The 12,636-nt window shown below is 37.3% G+C and overlaps 1 protein-coding gene across 1 annotated transcript in view; it reads right to left on the bottom strand.

Annotated features, from left to right (window-relative positions):
• The window catches only part of IL1RAPL1 (interleukin 1 receptor accessory protein like 1), a 1,264,416-nt gene that overhangs the window by 673,900 nt on the left and 577,880 nt on the right, over positions 1–12,636 (bottom strand). The gene's annotated exons all lie outside the window — the stretch shown is intronic.

The following is a 12,636-nucleotide window of genomic DNA, read 5'->3' on the forward strand; positions in this document are numbered from 1 at the left end:
ACATGGTAGCCAGCTGCTTGGAGATTTTTTTTTAGCAGAGCTTCAGGCAAGGCACCTTCCTGTGAACAGCTTTCTCAGGCAACTCAGGTAAATGTCTGTCAAGTTCCAGAGGGCAGATTTCCAACACATTCTCCCATTGTAGCACCACAGTGATGTCTACCATTCAGTAAGCCATGAACCTTTCTAATAAGGTTTGGATCTCAGGTCTAGAGGTAGGAGGATGGGTGGGGGGGAGGTCCCTTGCGTGTACTCTCAGCCATAGGGGTAAAATGAAGGCAATTCCTCTAGTCTTTAGGGTTCTCTTTTGCTATGGACTGAATGTTTATGTCCTAAAATTCACATGTTGAAGATTCAATCTCCAATGTGATGGCATTTGGAGGTGGGGTCTTTGGGAGAAAAGTATGTTTAAATGAGATCATGAGGGCAGAGCTCTCATAAAGGGGTTAGTGTATTTTTATAAAGGACACCAGAAAGCTCCTCTCTCCCTTCTCCCCTCCCTCCCTTCCTCCATGAGATGGGGCTCACAGAAAAGAGGCTGTGTGGGCACACAGCAAGAAGGTGGCCATCTTTCAAGCCAGAAGGAGGGCTCTCAGTAGAAATCAAATCAGCCAGCACCTTGATCTTAGACATCTCAGCCTCCAGAACTGTGAGAAATAAATTTCTGTGTGTAAGCCTTCCAGGCTATGCTGATTTGTTATGGCGACTGAGAAGACTAATACATCTTTCTTTCTTACTAGCCAATCTCATCACTTCAATGCCCTGTTATGTTTAATACTTCTTTATACAAACTTTCCTTGTTCAAATTAGTGTGTGTTTTATCCCTCTGATTGGACACTCAATGACAAAATCAGAAATTAAACATTTTGCAGCCAAATAAAGCCAAAAGAAATACAATATTAGGTCAAGCTCTGCTAGTGGTTTGACAGCCAGAGACAGAGGTAGACAGTCACTTAGCTCTGCTGGAAGCATCAATGGAAGTTTAAAATAGAAACGATAGTGGAAAATGTGGCTGATGAGGGCGGGGGCTGGTTGGGTTTTCTGGGTTTCCTGGAAACACCACCTTACAAATGGCATCTTGACACCATTTTTTAAAATCACACACACAAAACAACAGGTCTGCACACCACAGGTGCATCCCCATTATCATCATCATAGAGAAATGGTGGATTTCTTGCTTAGAGAGGGCAGTTGCTCATTAATTAGTAAAATAATCAATTTGACAGAACTTACAATATACAAATACTAAGCAAAAGAGCAAAAAAAAAAAAAAAAAAAAGAGGGACCTCTACCAGCAGTAGCATCTGAGTACTGCAGGAAGAATTTGACTTGCTACAGATTAAAAAGAGGGCAAACTAAAGGATCTGAGAATAGGATGAATAATGTAGGATTCAAGAGAAGGAAAATATTCAAGATGAAAAGGAAGACACATGATCTATAGAATTGTCATTTCTTTTTTTTAATCTACATTTCTTATCCTAAATCTACATTTCTTATCCTAAAATAATATCTAACTTCTAATGAGCACTAAACTATGGCTGAGTTTACAAATTTTCACTTACCCTTCACAAAAATATCCCTTAGGGCTTTTGAACTAACTGTTCTCCCTACATGAAATTTTGCTTTTATCTTTTTAAAAAAATATTTTATTTATTTATTTTTTATTTGAGAGAGAGAGAGTGAGTAGGGGAAGGGGCAGAGAGAGAGGGAGAGAATCCCAAGCAGACTCCATGCTGAGTGTGGAGCCCAACATGTAGGCTTGATCTCGTGACCCTGAGACCCCAACCTGAGCCAAAACCAAGAGTAGGACGCTTAACCAATGGAACCACCCAGGTGCTCCAATGTAGATGCTTTCTCCCCAACTGCATGGATTCCTCCCTCCCTTCCTCCAGAAATCACCTCCTTGAAGAAGTCTTTTGTAAATGTCCTGTCCGAACATCAGCTTTTTATCCTGATCACTTATTTCAGATTCTGCTTCAATATTTTTTATAAAACTTATTACTCTGTGATGTTACATTATGTACCCACTTTCTGTTTGTTTTGACTCCTCAGAAGAATGTAAGCCCCTTAAGGTCAGGAACTTTGTCCTTCTAACTCATTTCTTTAGCCTAAGTGCCTGGAACTCTGCCTGCTAACCAGCTCAACACACAGTTACTGAGTGAATGAGCAAGAACATCAGTTAATAACTAAATTTTATAACTAAAGAAACTCAATACCAGTGCCATGATTCCCACCCAGCTATGTCTGACCCTAGAATTCAGGGTCACGATAATATTTTGTTTCCTAACTAAGGTATTGTTAATTTCACAACACTCTTTAATTTAGTTAATTTCAATTACCAAATTCTGGTCTAACATTCCTTTTTTTTCATTTTTAATTTTTTTTATTGAAGTTCGATTTGCCAACATATAGCATAACACCCAGCGCTCATCCCATCAAGTGCCCTCCTCAGTGGTCTAACATTCCTGTCAAAGAGTTGTATTTTGGTTACATGTGGAGTAAATGTGCTAGAAGTTTGGTGGACATCAATGTCCCAGTTACTGCCATGAATCTGGTCAGTGACCACTACAGAGCCTGCATACCACACTAAATATGATAACAGAACTATACACAGAGATATCAAGGCTATATGAATTATATGTGATATTTATCGACATTATTTTGTACACTTATGCCACTGCATGAAATAAATCTTAGGTGGGAAAAAAATCTTAGGTGGGATTTTATTTTAAACAGTTATAATTCTGGTGATAAGCATGAAATCATCTTGTTTTACCACTATATGAATTATACAATTGTAGAATCAAGTTATTGTAACTGAGGCCATCTGTCACAGAAGACATCTCTGCCAGTGAAAAAGGCTGAAATACCTTCAAGGTAGCAGTACAAACAGTGAGATAAAATTATTCAAACTCCCAGAAGATTTGTAAGATAAAGCAAAATGCTTAAAGCATCAAACAAAAATATTTAGTCTAGAAAATGCTAAAGAGTTAGTAACAAATTAGATCAAGAGAACAGCGGGAGAGTTGCACTGGGGAAAGAGATATTAATACATACTTTCAGAATATACTTACACAGGAAAACGTCGAAAGAAAACTATAAATATTACTGAAAAAAATGAAGTTATTCAGGGGCGCCTAACTGGTTCAGTTGGTAGAACATGCAACTTTTGACCTCAGGGATGTGAGTTTAAGCCCCAAGTTGGGTGCGGAGATTACTTAAAAATAAAATCTTAAAAAAAAAAAAAGTCTTTGGGGCACCTGGCTGGTTCAGTCAGTTGAGCATGCTAGTCTTGATCTGGAGGTTGTGAGTACAAGCCCCATTTTGCCTGTAGAAATTACTTAAAAAAATAAAATCTTTAAAAAAAATAAAGTTATTCAGTACTTAACTATCAATTAGGAAAAAGTTTCAAATAGTTCAGAGTCAAAAGATAAGGAAAAGGCAGAAGTAAAATGAAGAAATAATAGCACCTTGGTTGTCAGAAACACCTTAAGTTCATTTTAATATGGAAACAGATGTAGGATCTATGGCTTAGGAAGTTCTATGACCATTAAGCTTAATGTATGATGTTCAAAAATAAACAATAAAAGTATTAACATGCTTTAATACATTTTTGAGAAGGATAAGAAATAATATAGAAGTAATTGAATATAGTTTCAAGTTATTTGGATAAACACATTTAATGATGGGATTATGTCCTTTTTTCAGTAATTAAGGCATTTTAATAAATGAAGTGAGTGAAGAGTGGTATCTTTTTTATCTTTGTAACATTTTGCCTCATTTATATACACATTCTTCTCTCTTACTCGTGTGTTATAATTTTTTTCCTAAGCCATTTGAAAATAAGTTAGAAAAAAATGACATTTCACCCCTCAGTACTTCAGTATGCATCTCCTTATGAATACATTATTCTTATATACTCACAAAGCATTTTTTTTAAATCTTGTGTAGCAGGACATCTGAAATCTTACAACAAAACGTGATAACCTTACACCTAACTTTTGGTGACCAGAATCACTACTGATTCATTCAGTTTTTCCTTACTTCAGCATATAAGCTTTGCTGGCTTGGGAACAATCATTCCAAAAGTATTGGGAACAATCATTCCAAAAGTTTTTCTAGACACTGTTAATTCTGTCATGTCACCATTATTATTATTAAAACTATCACCAGTAATTGAGTAGGACAGGAGTATTTAATCTGTCTTTTCTTTCAGAATAATACACCCTTCTTAAGCCTTCTCCCAGAAAGTTTACCATTTGTATTCTCCTTACTTGTTGAGAGGCTTTCATGGAAATACTCTAATTCAATGACCCCTCTGCAGTATACATACTCCCTCATAGTCCATGGGACCTTATGAAACCATAAAGTCATTTAAGAAGGCAGGAATAGGAAGCACTGTATTCTTGTGCTTTTGCTGCCTCCTATAATGTTCTAGGAGCTTATGTGAAGGCAGTGATGGAACTAAGATTCAGAATTAATTCCTTTACAAGGGGTTCATACCGATGTACCACTTTATGAACAAAGGCTACGTAGACTGGATAATGCAAATATATTCAAATGAGATTAGGGAAAGTATTTTTAATTAAGTCACTATTACTAATATTTCCATGGTAACAAGCTTGAAGGCTGCATTCCTTAAAAAAAGTATAACCATGTGTCAAGCTTACACGTTACATTCTAATATGAAAATATAAGACTTTACTTCTAAAAGCACAAATTATATTACTCTTATCTACTTGGTTAGATACATTGGAATAATTTTTAAATGGCTAAGACATTTATGATAATGTAACAGATGCCCCAACCTGATCCCCTTTACTACACTGATGCATCCATTCCCCTCCAGCTACTTTGAGTATCTCAGGCTAACAGCTCATAGTTCTCTCCTTCTCTTAAAAATTACCCGTGATTGACAAGAACCATCCTTTTGGGAAATTTACATCCCTTTGGGTGTGTCTACTGTCAATAACTGACCTATGGGAGTGTACAAAAGGCTGCTCCTTTGCATCAAGTAGGGACATCCCAAAAGCGCAGTTTGTGTGCCAGAGCTCCTCTGTGTGTGGACCAGGCTGACTCCAGTTTACCTGTGACCTCTTCCCTCAGCAAATTTCCCTCTCCTATTCTGCTTCCTTCCTTCTCTTTTAAGATTTTCCTGAAGAGCACTCAATCAGTTTGCACCTTAAAAATCCCTGATTGGGCTCTATTCTAGGAAAGCTGATCTAACACAGATTTATTCATATGATGAGAACTACCTTCATCCTAATTTCTGTCCTAGGGGTTGGAAATCAAGAGAGACACATATAGCCCTTATCTATAGGCAGACAGATATTGACTTTGGAAGTGCACACAAAATTAAAGACAAGGAAATAACAAGTAGCAGAATTCTGCAGGTTTTGTGGTATAGAAATGAGTTTATTTCTAAAGATTTTATTTATTTATTCATGAGAGACAGAGAAAGAGAGAAAGAGGCAGAGACATATGCAGAGGGAGAAGCAGGCTCCCCGCAGGGAGCCCGATACCGGGACTCAATCCCAGGACTTGGGGATCACGCCCTGAGTCAAAGTCAGACACTCAACCGCTGAGTCACCCAGGCATCCCTAGAAATGAGTTTAAAGCAGAAAAGAGCAAGACATAGGAAAAGAAGGGAGCAAAGACAAACTGCAGAGGTACTTTTATGAGATGTAAACAAATGTTTGGCTTCATTGTGAAGGTGATGTGGGAGATACAGAAAAGTTTTAACCAGTGATGTGTTGGGGTCAGTCTAATAGTTTTGGATGCACTGTGCTGGCTCTATTTTTAGGTAGAGATTTACGTTTGGGCAATGGTGGTAAAGAAGGAGAAATGGAGATCTGAGAAAGATTTAAAAAATTTTAGGCAATAAAAATGTAATGAATTTTCTTTTTAAAAGACTCACAGACAGACCTAAAATGCATACTGTCACATTGGCATTATTTCTTTCTACCCCTAGTGTGCTTGGAAAAACCGAACATGAGACATGAATTTATTTAAGGCAAGTGTAGGCCATGCACATAAGCTATCACAGGCACCAAACAAAAAGGCTGAGGCTAGATTTTAATTAGTGTCCACTATCTTTGCCAAATATGGACTTCATAAGTAAAAATTGGCAATGGTGGCAGAGATACCCCCAAATTATCAGCATCAATGACAGCAGCAAAATACATTGCAAGCTAACCTTTAGAGCATGCATTGGTTTATACAGCAATTCGTCCTCATTTCTCCTTTCTGGATTCTGCTTGTCTGGGGTGGAATGTTTCCAGATTTTGGCCTTTAAAATATATGTACAGTGTAACAATTGTGGGAGAGCTCTTTCAAATACTTTGGAGAGATTTATGTGGGTGGTAAGAATTTATATTACTCAAGAGATGCTGCCAATGATCAGAAATCCAATTTCTAGAATACCCTTTGCTTAGCAAAGCCTGAAGCCTGGAAGTTATCATGTATCACCCTCTCAGTGTAGGTCATTTTCAGGTGGGTGCAGACCTTGGTCAGTTGTTACCAAATTTCTTCTGAGATATGGTTCCCTCTTCATCAGGGGACAACTGGCACCAAGGCAAATAAGATTCTGTTAGTGTATATAACCCTCCATTCTATCTTAGCCTCCAAATTCTAGCAAGATATCCCTGAAACATGAAAACCCATGCATTGTATAGCATGTACTTGGTGAGGATTTTTTAAAGTATTTGTTTTCTAATGGTTAAAAAGAAAAGACAGAAACTATAAGAGAGTAAAAAGAGAATTGATATTACTCAAGAGATGCTATATACTCAAGAGAGTAAAAGGAGAATACCATTCATTCATAATCTGTCCTTTTGTTTACTGTTTCTTTTCCCAATTGAGATGATACATAAAATTTTATATCATGATTTTTATTGAATATTTAATAATAATTGCATAATATTCCATAATAATGCCACATTATAATTAACTTAATTCTTCCAATGTTAGTGGACTTAAAGTCTTTCCCCTAGGTTTGGCTGTTCTAAGTAATTCTGTGATAAAACAACTTTACATACAATGTTCCACATCTTTGCCCTCCAAAAAGAAAAAGAAAAGTATTATTTCCTCAGAAAGGAATCCCAGAATTTCAATTACGGGATCAAATAATACATTTTTAAGGTTTTATACTAAGTTTTAAATAGATTTTCAAAAACTCTCTCCTAGTCTCCTTTTATGATAGCCATCAATATAAATGCCTATTTGACTACATGTGCTCTTATTAACTCCATGTACAATTCCTTTAACTGAGCACCAGGTATAGTTTGCACACTTTTTGTCTCAAATTACAAAAACAGGGCATAAGTATAAATAGCACTCATCCAATAAGTGAATGGGAAAATTATCAAAGTCACCATTTATCAACCCTAAATCTCTGACTAGATTCATCATATCCACTTTGCTCTATTTCAAAATCATTTAATTCAACATTATAATTCAATCAATTTCGGTATTCTTTAATATATATATATATATATATTTACAAACATATATACGTGTGTGTGTGTATATATATATATATATATATATATATATATATATATATATATATCCCTCAGTGGGGAGTAGTTTGTTTCTCCCTCTGCCCCTCACTCTGCTCACTCGTGCTCTCTCTCTATATCTCAAAAATAAATAAACAAATGAATAAAATCTTCAAAAAAATCAATTTTCAGTGTCAATAGCTGCTCAGAACCAACAGTTCATTTGCTGTGGGGTCATCAGAAATGCTACAATATTCCCAGGGCTCTAGAATCTACAGCAACTAGGGATATGATTTTTATCCTTCTTGTAGAAGAACATCAAAGCCAAGCCCAAACAGCACATCTTTGGGTTGGAATAGCAATCTGGCCTTGGTCTTTGCTGCCCACAAATTTTTCTTTGATGATCCAATATATTTCTATATTTTTCCTGGTTGGATAAAATAAATCTTTTGTCCAAGGCAAAAGAAAGTCAGGGTTTTATATTTTCAGAAAGAAAAGAAGGACAAAGAGATTCCTGGCTTCTAAAGTGGAGTCAGCAACATGAACTCTTGGGTCTTTTTCCTGGCATTCTTATATAGGTTTGAGGAGTGTTATACTTCTGAATAGCAGGGAACCTTCTATAACTCAAGGTAAATATTCACTGAACATCTCTGCTCATAAGTTCACTAGTCTATGATCAACAGGGACCCATAATGTCCCCTGAATGCCTCTTGAACTAAAATAGTAGCCCTTCCTAACCAGCCAAGTTCCCCAAAGGAAGCATAAGGATATATACATCTGCAAATATAGTGCTTTTAGGTCCTACTGCTTCCATAATTCAATTCAACTTTACATTATTATGTCAGGTTGGACTTCTTCCAGACTTTTGGACCTACTTCTGAGCTACCCTACCTGTACAGAGTCAGAAAGAATAAATTTTGAGTTCAGGGAGGCCTTGGAAAACTGACAGCTAACCTCTTTGTGTCTCAGGTTACATAATTCACTCATTTATTCAGCATGCACTGTAGGACAGGGAACACTCTGGGTGTTGGGGGTAGAGTGGTGAACAAAACAGAGTTCCAGCTCTTTCAGAGAAGACAGACAAGAACCATAGCAATATAATGTGTCTGGAGGCAAAAATAAAGCATATTAAGAGGACAGAATGTCTACGGTGCTCTTAATATAGTGGCCAGAGAAGGGGCTCTTTGAGGAGCTAATATATGAGCCCAGGGTTACCTGGGCAAATATGCGGGGCATCAGGGTTCAAAACAAAGGTCCTGAGATGGGAATACACTAGATATGTTTATAGGAGAGCAGGAAGGCTGGGATATCTGGAGGAAGGGAGTGGGAAAGAGAGTGACCAGATCCTCCAGGGCCTTTCCTCACCTGGAAGAGACAGTCATCATCTTTCCCAGGAGTCAAGGTAAAAACTAGAACTAGAGTTACTCAATATATAGCACCACTTATTGTTTTTGTCATTGGAGGAACTCCTCTGTATATTTTCTTGTCTCCTCCTGGAAGTGTCACACTTCCATGGCTGGTGTCCCACACATTCATATGGCCACACTAAGGTCTACCTTAAATCATCATCACCATGTACATTAAACATTGCGTACTGCTTCCCTAGCGCTGTTGTAAGAAAGTACCACAACCTGAAGAGCTTAAATAAATAACCAAAATGGATGCTTTTACAGCTCTGATGGCTAAAAGCTGTAAATCAAGGTGTCAGCAGGGTTGGTTCCTTCTGGGTACTCTGAGGGAGAATCTGCTCCCTGTCCTTCTCCTAGCTTTTGGTGACAGAGGGAAATCCTTAGAGTTTCTTGGCATGTAGGCATGGCACTCCCAACATTGCCTTTATTGTCACATAACATTCTCTGTGTGTGTCTGTGTGGCTTTTCCTCTTTTTATGACACTAATCATATTGTGTTTAGGGGTCATCCTACTCCAGTATGACCTTATCTTTACTAATTACATCTGCAAAGACCCGATTTCCAAATAAGATTGCATTTTGATACTCCAGGAAGAGCATGGACTTTAGGGAGACTCAGTACATATTTGAATCAAGGCTGATTAGTGGATGAGCTTTTCTGGATAATTAAACTGGGTGATAAAGAAAAGAGAGGCATGTATTCCACATAAAGATATAAAACAGAGCAATGAAATTCTTCTGAACATAGTTTAACCAGAAAGGGCTCTGGGGACTCATTCACCATGAAAAACAATGTCACTCTCTGTACGGGCATGCCTGTTAATAAAGGTCGAGTTGGTTAAACATATGTAATGTATGGCAGTAGATGATTTCTAGACAAACCAGATCCAAGTTCAAATCCCAGCCACATCAAGATCAAGCATGTCAGTTAAGCTCTCAGAACCTTTATTTCTGCGTGTTGAAAAACTATCCTGTGGGGTTGATCTAGTGTTGATAAAGGGAATCTCACTGCACCTTAGGTTTGTGCTTGTGCCTGCTGCATGCCCTGGAGGGAGTGAGGGATGGCAGGCAGTGAGCAGTCAGGGCTCCAGAAAGCAATCAACTCTCAATAAATGGCCAGGAGAACAGCTAGATAATAAACTTGGACAGTTTGCGGTATGTGACTCAACTGTACTATCTAGGTCAACAGGTAAACTAGGGGTTTGGCAATCACCTATGCCAAGCTCCAGTATAATGGTCAAACCTTCAACTGGCCCCCAATACTTGTACAAACTCATGAATCAGTTTTCCTTGTGAAATCTGGCTTTGCCATTTTTAAGGTCTATACTTGCCTTTGGCCTGGGAAATAGTCTTCATAAGGGTTGTTTTCCCTTGCATGCAGGTATGTGATCAATTTTTTCCATGTCATTTTCTGAAAGTTCATCTGAAATCCCCATCTCTCTGTGTTGGATTATATTATCCCTGCCTTGGAACGCCTGGGTGGCTCAGCAGTTGAGCGTCTGCCTTAGGCTCAGGGCGTGATCCCAGAGTTCTGGGATCGAGTCTCACTTTGGGTTCTCCACCTGGAGCCTGCTTCTCCCTCTGCCTATGTCTCTGCCTTCTCTCTGTGTCTCTCCTGAATAAATAAATAAAATATTTAAAATATATATATTACCCCTGCCTTGCATGGAAGTAAATTCTGCTTAAGATTCATATGGTCTTTGAATATTTTTCTTTCCTTCATGTTGAAAAATGATATGAGGAAGTATCTAACATAGTACCTGGAATATAGTGGATGTTCTTTGCCATTCTCACACAGAGCAGGAATAGGAAAAGCCCCACTGTTTGGGTGAACACAAGTTGACACATTCTACTACAAGAAAATCTGGATTCTTTTGTTTTTTGTTATTCTAGGCATAGGAATCGATATGTTAAATCTTGATGCATATGGTCCATCCTTCAAGGAGAGAGCAATCTCAATTTACTTCAAAGATGTTTTTTCTTACTCTTTCAGTTGTTTATTTCTTCGGTGTTCTCATTTAACATGAATCATAGTGGATAAATATTTGCTTACATGGATTTCATTTGTCATTGAACTGTGGATACTGTGAGAACTGGGGCTTTATATATTTATCTCTATCTATCTATCTATCTATCTATCTATCTATCTAATCTATCATCCATTAATCTAAATCTAATATATCTCTAATTATATAACTGTAGTTATTTCCATATCTATATTTGCTTTACCATTGTGATCACCTGAATAAATATTTACTTAAATTGTTACTGGAAATGTGTATCACTCATTACTATTGTTTCTTAGTATTTTTTTAAATTATTTATTTATTCATAAGAGACACCGGAAGAGGGAGAAGCAGGCTCCCTGAAAGGAGCCCCATGTGGGACTTGATCTCAGACCTGGGGATCGCCCTGAGCTGAAGGCACATGCTTAACCGCTGAGCCACCCAGGCGTCCCTATTGTTTCTTAGTATTTTAAACCTAATTTAGAAAAAAATTAACACCATGCATTTTCCTTTCCTTTTGTAATACTGCAAAGCAATACAGTTTTTTTGACCCAGAACAATTTTATTCCATAAAACCGAACATATCTCAGGACTCAGTAAATCCTTGTTGATTTATTAAAAGCAACACATTTGTTTTACATTCATTAGGCATACTATTACGCTATTCACTTAGCTCATGTTTATCTCCACAAATTCCCTCTATTTGGGCCACAAAATAGATAAAGCTATATACGCAGAGATAGGTAAAAAATATTGCCAGTTTCAGGAATTTTATACCTATGGGACATTTTTTGGATGTTGCGTTAAATATCAACATGATGAGCAACAAACCAAGCAAAAAGTGAACAGATTTAACCTCTTTTCCAACTTAGTCTCACAGGGAAAGGCCTGTTGGATGGCAGGACACTCACCCTGCAAAATGACCCATTAAAGAGAGTATTAAGGCTTATGGTGCATATTTACTATAATTTTTTTTAGAAAATATATCAGAACAGAATTCTATTTTTAAAGATTGCAAGTTATAAAGGTCTTTAAAATTGAGAGCAATTCCAAATGGGCTATTGTTTGTAGCAATGAACAAATGAAATAAGCATGCATTAGCACTCAAAACATGTTTCGGGGTGATTTCACATAGGTTATCAATCACCTACTATGTGCAACTCTGTTCTACAACAAAGATTCCTGACACTAGTGTTGACATTGCAGAACCTATCTTTTAGGGAGGAAAGACATGTCAACAACTACATATAGCAGAAAGCAGAATGGAGAAATTTCAACAGTAAAGATAGCACTGCTGAGAAAACACAGAGCAAGAGGATTATTCTATCTCAAGCCCGAACTCTTTTCTATTTTTTCACATACATTAATGGAAAAGAAATCTGACTGAGAAGATCAAAAAGAATTTAGAAAGAGATGGAATTTAAATTGTGCCTCAATTTAAAACTTGATGTTCGGAAGAGAAAATTTCAACTCAATGGGATATCCCCGTTAGGACAGTAAAGGGTAAGGTTCTGAAATGGTATAATGAGGTAGAGAGGAAAAGAATGTAACCTGGTGAAAATAAGATCAGAAAGGTGGATTTGACAAGACACCATGCCAAGAACCTTAACTTAATCCCCTAGCCCAGTAATTTACAAATTTTAGTGTGCATTAGAATCATCTGAAAAAGATATCAAAAGACAGATTGTCTGGCTCCACCATCAGTTCCAGATTCAGAAAATATTTT

This window comes from Canis aureus, chromosome X (genome assembly GCF_053574225.1).
Source record: "Canis aureus isolate CA01 chromosome X, VMU_Caureus_v.1.0, whole genome shotgun sequence".
Lineage (NCBI taxonomy): Eukaryota > Metazoa > Chordata > Mammalia > Carnivora > Canidae > Canis > Canis aureus.